The following is a 12,926-nucleotide window of genomic DNA, read 5'->3' on the forward strand; positions in this document are numbered from 1 at the left end:
TTCTCTTATTACAGAAACAGTCAAATTATGCAAGTACATAAACGAATGCACTTTCAAACTACATGCAAAGAATTCTTTGCTATATGTTTCATACTGTTTACAAAAGGAAGCCCAAGTTCTGTTTACGTTACTTTTCGCCTTGCAGCGCATGCTCAAGAATTACCATCCAGGCGAAACTAGTCGATTTTTCCACGACGTCAAAAATTCGAAAAGTGGGGTAGGGTTTGGAAATACGCCTTCCGACCCTAGTGGTTATGGGTCTGCCTATTGTAGGGGACTCAGTCAGAGGCTCTGAGGTATCAATCTGACCATCCAGAGCTTTTGGTAGTTGGGGGGGGGGAACTTCTAAGATCCGCATCTTGATCTGGATTTAACGAGACGTGAGGCTGAGGTAGCTCTGAGGGACGACTCACTTCTAAAGGATACAGGTTCTGGACGGGTCTTACTTTTGCCACTCTTACATGACCATCTGCACCTGGAAATACTTGGACAACAAGTCCCAGTGGCCAGTTGATGCGCTTTTCCAGAGTTCCAATCAGCACCACATCAGCCACCTCTAAAGTGTCTCCTTTTCGTTCTCTTCTATGGACTAGAATGGCTAGGTACTCATTTCTGAATCTCGAGCGTAAAGCAATACGAAGATTTTGTAAATACCGCAAGCGACGATTTAAACTTTCGCTATCTATAGTATCCAGATCCTTTACATCATGGTGAGGGATTCCTTGTATAAAATATGCAGGTGTCAATGGCTTTAACTCCGCAGTCCCGTCTTCTAAGTAAGTTAAGGGTCGTGAATTCATTGTTGCTTCACAGTCGCATAGTATAGTTTCCAGCTCAATGTAACTGACCGTTTTAGAGCCCAAAACTCGTCTTAAAAGATCTTTTACCATCCGTACCAACCTCTCAACAAATCCTCCCCACCAGGCAGCGGTTGGAGGATTAAATTTCCATTTAATCTTCTCAATTGTTGAGAACTTCATTATTTTTTTCCAATCAATTTCGTTTAGTGCATTATTCATACCTACAAAGATGGTACCATTGTCAGTACATAAGATGCTTATTCTACCCCTTCTTGCAATGAATCTTCGGCGTGCCATTATAAATGAATCTGCTGATAAAGATTTCGTCAGTTCAAAGTGCACAGCACGATAGATCGCACAAGTAAAAATCACAATCCATGCTTTTTCGCCAGACAAATCCATGCCAGTGGCATGGCCAGCCAATTCCATGCCAGTGACCTCAAAAGCTCCAGCATATTTAATACGGTCCTTTGGTAAGGGTGCAACTGGTGGTTGAACAGATTAGCCTTTGAATCTTTTACAAATAATATACTTTGAACAAATTCTCTTCACAAGACGTCTCACACCGACAATCCAATAATCTTCTCGCAAGTTGCAGATCAAGGTCCCTGTACTTGCAGTCGCCGATGTTTCTGTTCTATTAGGCGATGAACTAGTGCATGGTTCCCTGGCAATAGAATAGGACACTTAAAGTTTTCGTCTTCATCACTTAAAATTAGTTTGGTTCTTACTCGAAGAAGTCCAAAGTCATCCTTAAATGTAATCATCCCTTTCAAATTTTTTCCATCAGTATTCCGAAAGTTTGTGGCTTGGATTAAATATAACAACCTTTTTTCTGCAACACTCACTTCTTCTGAGGTTAATTCCTTATTCAATTTTTCGTTTCTCCTATGACGACTGTTGTTAAGAAATCTAAAGATCCAAGCTAATACTCTCACATTTTTATAATATCCAGAAAATCGAGTGAATGTTTCTGTGAAGTTTGGGGTTCTACAGGAAACGCTAGAAACCACATTTTTCCTTTTTTCTGAATTAACTGTACTTTCATCAGTTTCTAGTTCTGACTCTTCAGAGAGAGGCCATTTATCCGGCTCCTGTTTAAGCCAATCCGGCCCCTCCCACCATCTGCTCTGTAGCAACATTTTGGCATCGCATGCCAGTCGTCCGGATTTGTGTATTTCCTTATTTCATCTACACGATTGGCCACAAAAACACTCCAGTGGGAGTCTTTTTTTATCCATGTCAGAACTACAGACGAGTCGCTCCAAAAGTACACTTGGCACTTTGTCAATTTAAGAGCGTCAATGACTTGACGGTACAGCCGAGAAGCTATAAGTGCTCCAAGCAACTCTAATCTGGGAATAGTTACTTCTTTGACAGGTGCTACTCTTGATTTACATAATACCAATTGTACTGAAGTTTTGCCCTCAAAATATGCACGTAAGAAAATGCATGCTGCATAAGATACCTTACTAGCATCACTAAAACAATGTAGAGAGATAGAGCAGTCATCGAAGGGTCCAATCACAAGTCTTCTTGAAATTTTACAATAATTCAAGAAGTGTAGTCTTTTGAGTCAAGTCTGAAATTCTCTTTCTATACCTTGTGGAAAATTTTCATCCCAAGTAAGTTTCATCTTCCATGTTTTTTGCAGAATGAGTTTTGGAATTAACGTGGTTGGACTTGTAAATCCGATGGGATCGAATATCCTCTGTGAGACTGACAAAAGAGATCGTTTCGTGTGGGCACTATCCGAAAATGTTAAAGGGGTTAAATTGCAATAGATTTCATCATTCTCGGTGTTCCATGAGAGTCCCAGAATTGGAATGACCCTCTGATAGGAAGTCATGCTTCTATCTTTGAATGGTGCAGCAGTCCACCCTCTAAGGTCAAAACCTCCTGAAGACATTAGAGTTTGGGACTCTTCTTTGAACTGGACTACTTCTTCAGTTTCGAAACTAGCTATATAACCCCCATAGCACAAAACATCCTCAGGATGTCCTATTTAAGTCGCAATATCCCGGGACATACTTAGGATGTCCTAAGGATGTTGATTCTCAGATGTCCTGAGGAGATCGTAATTTAACATCCTGAGGATGTCTTATTTAAGTCGCTATGTCCCGGGATATGACAGGATGTCCTGAAGATGTTGATTTTCAGATGTCCTGAGGAGTTCACCAATTTCACATCCTGAGGACATTCATTCTGCATTGTCCGGAGGACTTTCGTTGTCAAACATTTTGAGGATATTTGTTCTCAAATTTACCAGTTTTAATTTTTTGACATTGCACATTTGAAACTTGCACATTATTTTATTTTTCATATGTATTTTACTAAGTTGTTTCTAAATGCTGTACATTAAAAATATTGATATGATTAATGATTTATTCTTGTTATTTTGTTATTAATTTTAACTGCTATTTTTTCTGACGTTTTTAAAAATTTATTTAGTCATGGAAAAGATTTTTTTTCAATGGATTAGCATTTTCTAGAATATTTGCAAAATTCTAAATAACATATATTTTTTTTATAAAAAATGTATAAATTACATGTATAATTACTTACATATTACAAACCCTACTACAAATATAGGTAAAATTAGATATAGATATATTTAATTACGGAAACGAATTTTTTTTTAATTTGGATATAGAGACATTAGGTATTTTTTTAAAGCAGGAAACATGAAAAATTAGCAACTGCCTTCGCCGTGAATCGAAGGACGGACCTCTGGAATACCGGCCCAGTGTGCAGAACCACTACACCACGAAGACACGCTAGGTGTGGTGGTGGTGTATTTAATTATGGCAAAGCACTCTAGGGCTATCTGCCTAAGGGGAGGGATGTCTTCGTGGAGGACTTTCTAAGGGAAACTGGCTCGTATACACGTTACACGTGGGGAAAACCACGAAAACACCCATGCAGCCAGCCCGTTCGCGCGATTCGAACCTCGGATCGCACTACCAGGGTTCAGCGACTTTACCGCTCGGCTGCTGGTGGGACGAAGACATGCTAGGAAAGCGGGAGAAATACCTTATATTACTTCTCTTTTTAAAGGCCGACTTTTTTTTTAAGGGGATCCAATCACTAAATCCTGGGTGTGGATATACCTCATCCAACACCTATTTAGTTCGGGTGCCACTGTAGAGACATTAGGATTTTTTTGGGAAGCCGTAGAGATGTAAAATTAGCAACCGCCTTCGTCGTGAATCGAACCACGGACCTCTGAAATACCGGCCCAGCGTGCAGAACTATTACACCATGAAGGCACGCTAGGAAAGCGGGAGAAATACCTCATAAGGAAAATTCTTTTCCTCTAATTACAGGACAGAAAATGTTTTTCAATCGCGCGATCTGTTATTGATATCGAATTACAGTCGTGCGATAGTTTCGCAGTAAAGATACATCTCTGATGACTATCCAAGATTTCTTATATAGAGATGGTCGTCTTATAGAAATAATGCTTAATATCAATATTTATTTATAATCTCAGAACTATTGGTCACTTTCAGAAGTGGTCGTTTGAGAGGCGATATTCTATATATTTATTTACTGATACTCTCAAATTCCAAAATTTGTTTATATTCTCAGAAATATTGGACGGAAGGTGGTCGTCCCATACATGCAAAATTTTACATTTCATTAAAAATGAATTCAGCATTATTTAACTATTTCCCTATTAATTAATTAATTAGATAAAGAAAAATTAGGAAATAGTACTGTTTATTACGGAATAATGTAGGAAGTTCTACAGAACTATATTCTTTCGCGTCATTGCACATTGTATCCGGCAAACTACTAGTTCCTCGTATTCTGCCGCAAATCCGTAAACATGTGTCTGATTTGAAACGAAATCCAAAATGGCTGCGCCATGAGGTTAACTTGTATGGATGTTTTTTGTTGCATGAAAGGTAAGTTCAGTTGCAATACTTGTATGTTTACTTTTTTTGCTTTTCGAATTTATGTTATTTATGTCATTTTGACAGTTAAATGTTTCACAGCTTTATGAATTGTTACCATTCTGTCGTGAATTATGTGTATCTCAATGGCTGGCTGTCTTTTCAAATATCTAATTTGCCTTGCTATCCAAATGTTTATGACTGAATTTTTTTTAGTCTAGTTTATGCATTCAGTTTCAAAATAATATGTGTGATCAGATTGCTTATTATTTTATTGCAGCAATAAATTTATGTTAAATAGTTTGAACAATTGTATAAAAATAAGAGTTTGCATTGTTTTGTCCAAAATATGTATGGTTGAAACATTATCTTAATCTAGTTTGTAATTCAAGTTTTTTTGGGGGTACTGTTCTGTTATTGGGACCAGAATCGGAAATGTATGAACCTGTGTTCGTAAGTATGTGCATAGATGTGTATATGTAGACACACAAACATACAAATATACAAGTATACATAAATACAATTCTGAACCAGAACAGAACAGTACCTTTTTTAAATCTTTTTTGAATATTTTATAAAAGGATTAAGCATTTTTCAAACTGCATATCATTTTAAGATTCGACTTACAGGAAGACAAAATATGGTCATTCAATCAAATGCTTATGATTGCTTTTAACATTTTCTCATAAATATTGTTTGCATTTTTATTGTATTTTAGATACTTTAGTTGTGTAAAGTGAACATGAGAATATTAGGAAAGCTGAAGAATATGAATAGCTACCATAATACATGTATTTTTTCATCGAGCCCATTGTTTTAGAAACCAATGCACCATTATTATATGCTGGCTTATTTTATAGTTATATGCAGTTTAATTTTATGTTCATGTTACTGTAGTATTGTCATTATAATAAAAGTATTGATAATTTTTGTTGAATCTTGCAAGTTGCCTAACATTCAGAATTATTACTACCGAATTTTACTGATAGGTTTTTTCGAGTTGACATAATCTGTCTGATAAATAAAATAAACTGGTGTTTAAATTATATGCATATCTCTTAATGTTTCATTGAACGTGAGATGGAAATATAAATGCTATCCAGAAAAGTGAATTCTTTTTGCCTGAAATAACAAACTGTACTAAATGATTAATGTTTATATCATTTTAGAAATGTCAATATTAAAGTTTCTCCCCCTTCTCTTCTTTGATTTTGAAATAATTTATAATAAAATTATATGCATAAGTGTAATTAATGTAAAGTGTCATTCAATAATATAATTTATTTTTACTGATATTTTTATATTTCTTATCTGGGTTTTCTTTTGGGGTTAGAAGGAGGAAAAGACTGTAATGTTTTAAGGAAAAGACTGTAATGTTTTAATTAAGGAAATAATTAAAACATTACAGTCTTTTAAATAACACAGTTACAGTAATGTTTATTGAAGTAATCAGTACTGTGTGATTGCCAGTGATTGAATAATGTTAAAATGCATTCTTCATAAGGAAATTTGCTTATCTTTGTGTTATAGATTTTATTTTGACACAAGCTGAAATTTGAATTATTGGAAGCACTCTGAAAACCCGAATTATTTCCTGAATCATTAATCAGGCCAATATATAACATACAAATTTTCATACAAAATTATTTCTTTGAGCATATTATAAAGAGCTCATTTAATTTTATTATTTGTACAAATTTTAGACAAAAGTAGCATGTAACAGTTAAAGATTTATTGAAGCCTACTTGTTACTTGTGGTAACAAAGAAGTGTGAAAGATATTGCCACAGTAGCGAACATGACGATCATTGATGCTTAGTTTAGTAATTTAATAATATATTGAGAAATGCTGGGAACTTTCAGAAGTAGACATTTCGGAAATGATGGGCTTGATAAGAAATTTACATGGTTTTATTATTTATTCTTTAGTTAAAAATGGATTTTAGATGTTCATGTGAAAGAATTCTGTTTAATTATATGTGAAAGAATTGTTAAAGTTTGGCATTAAAAAAATGAATTAATAATATACAATTATCTTTTTATTATACATATATTACTATATATTTCTAATGCGCTATGTAAATGTCAGTGCTAAACAATTGAGATACTATTGTCAGGGCAATCTTTTCTTATACATGAAAAATTCTGATACTTTCTTATCTGGCCTCACAGCTTCAACTTATGCTAAAACAGCAAGAGTATGCACACGATAATAGCAAACTATGAATATGCATACCACACACATGTATTTACATGTTTTATATTTAATCTTTATTTCTGAATAGTATTCCGTTGGATGAAAAATATGTGAATATTGACCCAATGTATATATTTTTGTGTGTGTGCATCCTAAAATTTCTTGTTTCTTATAAAGTACTTATTTGAATTACTACTTGTGAACAGAGCAGTAGATATGAACCATAAACTAACCATTTTGCCAATTTTCACAGCTTTGCAGATAGTCAGAAAGCACCAAAATTTGTAATAATGTTAAGTTTAAATGATGTTCTATACTTTTGTGTTAATTTTTCTATTCTATTAATTCTATTACTGTGTTATCAAACTTTCTGCAGGAATTTCAACTGGTTAAGATGTTATTACCATGTGGAGAAGAATTTGGTTTTCAAGCTAGAAAAAATTGCAGCTGAAGGATTTTGTAGAAGGTCAGTCAAACTGGTTTTAGTTAATTATAATTTAATTTTGGGTGAAGAATTTTCAAATTTATTTATCATAAGTGTCTAAAGGTCTTCTAAATTAAATTCTGCTTGTTTTCGAAATTTTTCATGACATTCATTCTTTGATGATTATTATTTTTTTTAAAATTTACTAACTTATATCCAGGCACATAATGTTGCATTTAATGCCATACCTTAAATATTGTAAAATGTTAAAATAATACATTTCACTTAAAAATAAGGTTGTGACAGTAAATTTTCGGTTACATTTAATCATATCTATAAACATTGGTATACATCATTTTTCAATAATCTGTATATTATTTTGTGCATTTCTTTTACATCCAAGATCTGGCATATGACTTGCTTTTCAAACTGATAACATGGTGTAATAATGTAATCTAATGGTTAAAGTTTACTATGGAACGGGCCAAATTTAATAAATTATTCTTTGATAGAAATTTATTCATGTGTTCAGTGTGTCTCATCTCTTTAAATTGCTAAAGTAAATTTTATGTACTTGCATTTAGGAATTTTGACTGTATCAGAGTAATTTTGTTTCAGTTATTATAACATGCAAGGGAAAAAATTCATTCATAGCTCCGTATTTAAAATTACTTAATTAAAAACCTTAATAAAGAGGGACATTTTGTTGTTTTTAATGTCAATAGAGTTTAATTCAAAAATATGCCACATTAAGGGTTACTTTTTAACCTAATTTAAAATTTTCATTACTTTAACATGTCCAATAATTGTTATTTTAACTCCGATATTGTAATAATATCAAAATTCCTTACTTTTTGATAGGTAATCCAAATGTAAAACAAGAAAAGAAAAAATTAAAATCTAGAAGTATATTTATTTCATACCTCTAACAAATAAAAACAACACAAGCACTTTTTACTGTCTATCTGCATAGTGTGGCATGTCCCGTAAGACTGAGATTCGTATGGTCAAATCCATGTTTCAGTTAAAGGAAAATGCATGCACAGTCTTCTGATTTTCCCTTCGATTAAGGATTCTGTATATACTAGCATAAGAAATATATTAGTTAATGCAGTGTTATACATCAATATTTATAGACAATTATTGTGGCTATGTTTATTATAATTTTGTTCACTGTAATGGCTGGAGTGCCTAAACCATCATGCTGTGTAAACAAAATTCAAATCTTCATCTCTGCATACTGCTCCACTAGTGTTTAAACCACTGAAATGGTGATTATCGTAGAACATCTTTGGTAAAAATTTACTCTACTGTAACCCTTGGCAAATCGTTTCTTTTTTTTATATCAAGATCGTCACCTGAGAGGATCGGCACCAATTTCAAGGTGGCCGCTACACAAAACCAAAATAAGAAGTCAAAGATATACACAAACTCTGTGTCCATGTACACATCGACCTATTAAAACAGAGAACTGCACAAACTGGGCATTGTGCACTGCCTTAACTTTGTCCATGTAGTACACATTGATCTATTTTCACTTTAAGAAAATCAGAAAGTTAAAAATATCATAGTTACCAGAAAAAATTCGCCACTGTCTTAACACATAGACAACCAAAAATACACAAACAGAGAGGAATAAGTTACCAAAAATACATATTTCCTAACATAAAAACATTAAACAACAAATCTTCTAACAAAAATTAACACACAGAGACAAAAAAAATAAATGAAACGTCATTTTTTTAACATACCTTTTTTTTCACATGCATATGTTTAGGCTTCCCACCACCATCCTCCAGGTAAGCAATTCAATTAAATTTTTCGTCTCTTAGTCACCTCAGACATACTCAAACGATGGTACCCACACCAAAATAATAAATAGCATATTCAAAATACAAGACCATACCACTTCCGTGCAACCAAACACAGCAATTGAAAAGAATGGTAAGAACCAAAAACCTGGGACCGTACAAAAGGTTTACTATTAAAAAAAGTAGCCCAAAACTAAATTTATCACAGCACATTGGCAATATTTGCAGAAATAACTCCTTTTTATTGACAAAATTTTTTTTTTTTTTTTTTTTCCCAAAGGCTACTTTCGCCAACATTATCAACATTAGGGTTACCGAAAAACTTAGTTGACGCTATGGGCTTCCACATTTCACAAACAACCAATACCACTTTGCGATTTTTTTTCAGACAAAAACCAAGGTGTACCATACAGTAAAGATTAGCCACATTTTCATTTACTACTGTTACAAGTACTTCTTTGGTAAATTTCTGCGGTTAAATTCAAAAGGTTAAAATTGCATTAACATGATCAGATTCAGAGTCATAGCTAGGGTTTTCAGCGCTCAGGGACAACTGAAGATTTCGCGCCTGTTTGCCAAGGATGGAAAACATTTAATTCTAAAATGTTCTAACATCAGTTTGGCACCCCTTGGATTCTGCACCTAGGGACAGATGCCCCCCTTGCCCCCCTCTAGCTACGCCCCTGATCAGATTTTATTTTCTGCACGTAGCTAACAATTACTTATGTGTTATCAGATAAATGTTACCAGATGCAGTTAATTATTTTTTACTTGCCAATCTCATGAGACAAGTTTTTTTTGCTCCTGCAAGACTTTACTTTGTGTTGCAAAATAAATTCATTCTCACTCTTTTTGGACTTGCCTACACATTAAATTTTAAATAGTTTTATGAATAGGTAAGATGTGATTATCATAATTTTGTTTCTCTCTTTATCTTGGCAACTTTATATGTTGATTCAGTATCCAGGTTACCTACCAGTGGCTGATTGATAAAACTGCTCATATGTTCAGCTGGTGGTTTGAGTTTATTTTCTGAAATAAAAAATTTTAAAAGGCATCCCCCATGTTTATTTTACTATAATCGAAAAATCAAATAATTGCTACTCTGTTTATAGGTACTAAATGTTAAAATATTTTAAATGCTTCCTTTAATTTGCATTCTAATAGTCATTTGTTTAAATTTAATTATATTCACATATAGTAATTGTGCGTGTTTTATTATTTTAGGTGCTGTGAAAGGCAATGACAGAGATCCAATTTATCAAGTTCTTATATACATAAGAATACATGGATATAAGATTGTTTTTCATGAATTCAAATAAAATGTGATAAATTGGATTAATAAAAACTATTTTGAATTTTCAAAAGTGTTTTTCCTCTGTTAATCATAATAAAGTGCCATAAATTTCTGAATGTGTTTATTTTTCATCCAAATAAATAGCTTTACAAAAATTTGTCATATTAATAGATATTGTATAATTTAGCATTATTATAAATATTTATTATAGCAGATTTAGCTGAACTACTTTTTTAGTCTCTTTGCAGATGAAGTCACAAAGGTAAGTGGTTAGATATTTTTCTGTATTCCCCAATAAGTAATTTTATCTGGTAAATTACCATTACTTATATACTAAAGGTGAAAGAATAAGCTTTCCTTGAAGATACAAAAATTTGCAGATATTTCAAAAAATTGGTATACGTAAAAAAGTTCTTAAATTGCCACATATGCGAAACTGAAAATGTTATATATGAAATAGTTCAGAAATATAAATATTTTCACTATTTTTTAACTATAATTCACTGCATTTGTTATATATAATCACAGTTTAAGGTAGCAGTGCTTTTCTCACTGTGATTTCTCATGTATTTTGATTCATAAATACACGTACATAAATCCACGTATTTTGATTTCTCTTTTGAGACCGAATAAAAAATGAACTAAACATTCTCGTTGACATTGAGAGTTGAATAAAAGCTCACCTCAAAATAAAATCAATTAATAAATTTATGGAAAATTTTACATTGCATATATTGAGCAGAAAGAGTAAACTGAATATACTTAATGGAATTAATAATTGGTAGAGTTGATAGCAGAATAAAATGCCTTAATTGCATGGTAAACAGTAGATCTTTTGAAGTTTTTCTATGTTGCGTAAAATGCAGATTTAAATTTTTGATATTGATTGTCATATAAAGGGCAATTACTGTTTTATTTTGCTCTGAAATGAATGGTTAGTAATAAAATTCTGGATGAGACAACCTTTAACATGCGCTAGAATTTACAAAGTTTAATTTGGTGCTGATTTCAATGGGTAAATTTCATTTTACTGAATTTTGCGTAAAATAATACCAATGAACCATTGCAAATTATTTTCAGAACTTTTTTTTTTTTAATCTAAAAGGGCTATTAGTTTTGAAATGTGACTTCATGTCGTCAGTCGTGAACTTGTTTCGCTTTTCATTCAAGTCTTGCCATTTGGCAAAATTTAACATATTTACCTTTAAAATCTAATATATTATTACTAACAAGCCAAGCTATTTAAAATCATTACACACAGTTCTTAACAATGCTTTTTTTAATTTTTAATCTGATTGATTTAAAATGCATTTAATTCATGATATATCTAATTGAAAACATTTTAATATTTCTACATAATTACATGATATATTTCTTCATTTTTCAAATATACAGAAGATATATAACTTTCTGGTGTCAGTATCTTATAAAATGTTTTGCTATTTCCACTGCCCCATCTGTATTGATAATCTATGCATTCATAAACTTTTAGCCTCTTTGAGTGACTGCTAAAATCTGAGGCCTTTCAGATTTTTTTTTAATTGTGTGAGCAGAAAGATAGAATTTTAGAAGAGCTTCTTGAGTTACCTTTTGAATGATATAAAGAATTGTTAACATAATGTCAAATTTTTACAACTAAATATTAAATATATAAAAAAGCCTGCAGCATTCTCATGTTACGAAAACATATTTATTTATTCTGAGGCTAGGAATTGATTTAGTTTTAAAAATACAATTTATTCCTTTTAACAATTTCCCAACAGTGTCATCAAAACACTATAAATTCCTTACATGTTTTAAAGAAAGATGATTCATTTATGTAAAGATTATTAAATGGGTAATTTTATTATTCAATTTTTAATACAAATTAACTGAAATTAGAAACTGATTTTGTAAAATAATTTAATTATGAATAATTTAATTTGGGGGCTATTGGGTGTTTAAAAATGATCAAAAGATTTTTAATATCTTAAAAATAAAAGCAAAATTTTCAGTTTTAATATTTTGTATTAATAATTCATTTTAATTTCCTTGCTCAGTTTTAATATATTCACAAATTCAGATTTAAAAACAAAATAAGTTGTATAAATATTTTCAACATTTCTGATTTTTCCATAGTAACCATAGGAGAACGATTTGAGACTGTGTAAAAAAAAGTAGGATTTAGATCATCATCTTCACATACTTTCACTGGAATTTTCCTCTGTATATATACTGAGATGTGACACTAAGCAGTTGAGAGTATGTATTTAAGAGGTTAAAGGGATATTGTAACTAGTGTTTCAAATCCTGATAACATCTCATACGCTGTCGGTGGGACGTAGATAGGATGTCCTAAGAATATACTGGAATGTGACATTAAGCGCTCAGGAGGATGAGTTTAGGAGGAAATTGGGATATTACGGGATGTCCTGAGGATGTAGTAAGTAGGACTTTAAATCCTAATAACATCCCATATGCTGTCGATGGGACATAGGATGTTTTTAGGATATAATGGGA

The 12,926-nt window shown here is 32.2% G+C and overlaps 1 long non-coding RNA gene across 1 annotated transcript; it reads left to right on the forward strand.

The window, feature by feature from the left end:
• The first annotated feature begins 4,636 nt into the window (after positions 1–4,636).
• Positions 4,637–10,414, forward strand: LOC146992781 (uncharacterized). The gene is made up of 3 exons (XR_015039035.1): positions 4,637–4,711; positions 7,272–7,361; positions 10,358–10,414. It is a non-coding gene; the product is annotated as an uncharacterized LOC146992781 (long non-coding RNA).
• The last annotated feature ends 2,512 nt before the right edge of the window (positions 10,415–12,926 follow it).

This window comes from Stegodyphus dumicola, chromosome X2 (genome assembly GCF_044657685.1).
Source record: "Stegodyphus dumicola isolate Sdum_Otavi_A_Nest chromosome X2, ASM4465768v1".
NCBI lineage: Eukaryota > Metazoa > Arthropoda > Arachnida > Araneae > Eresidae > Stegodyphus > Stegodyphus dumicola.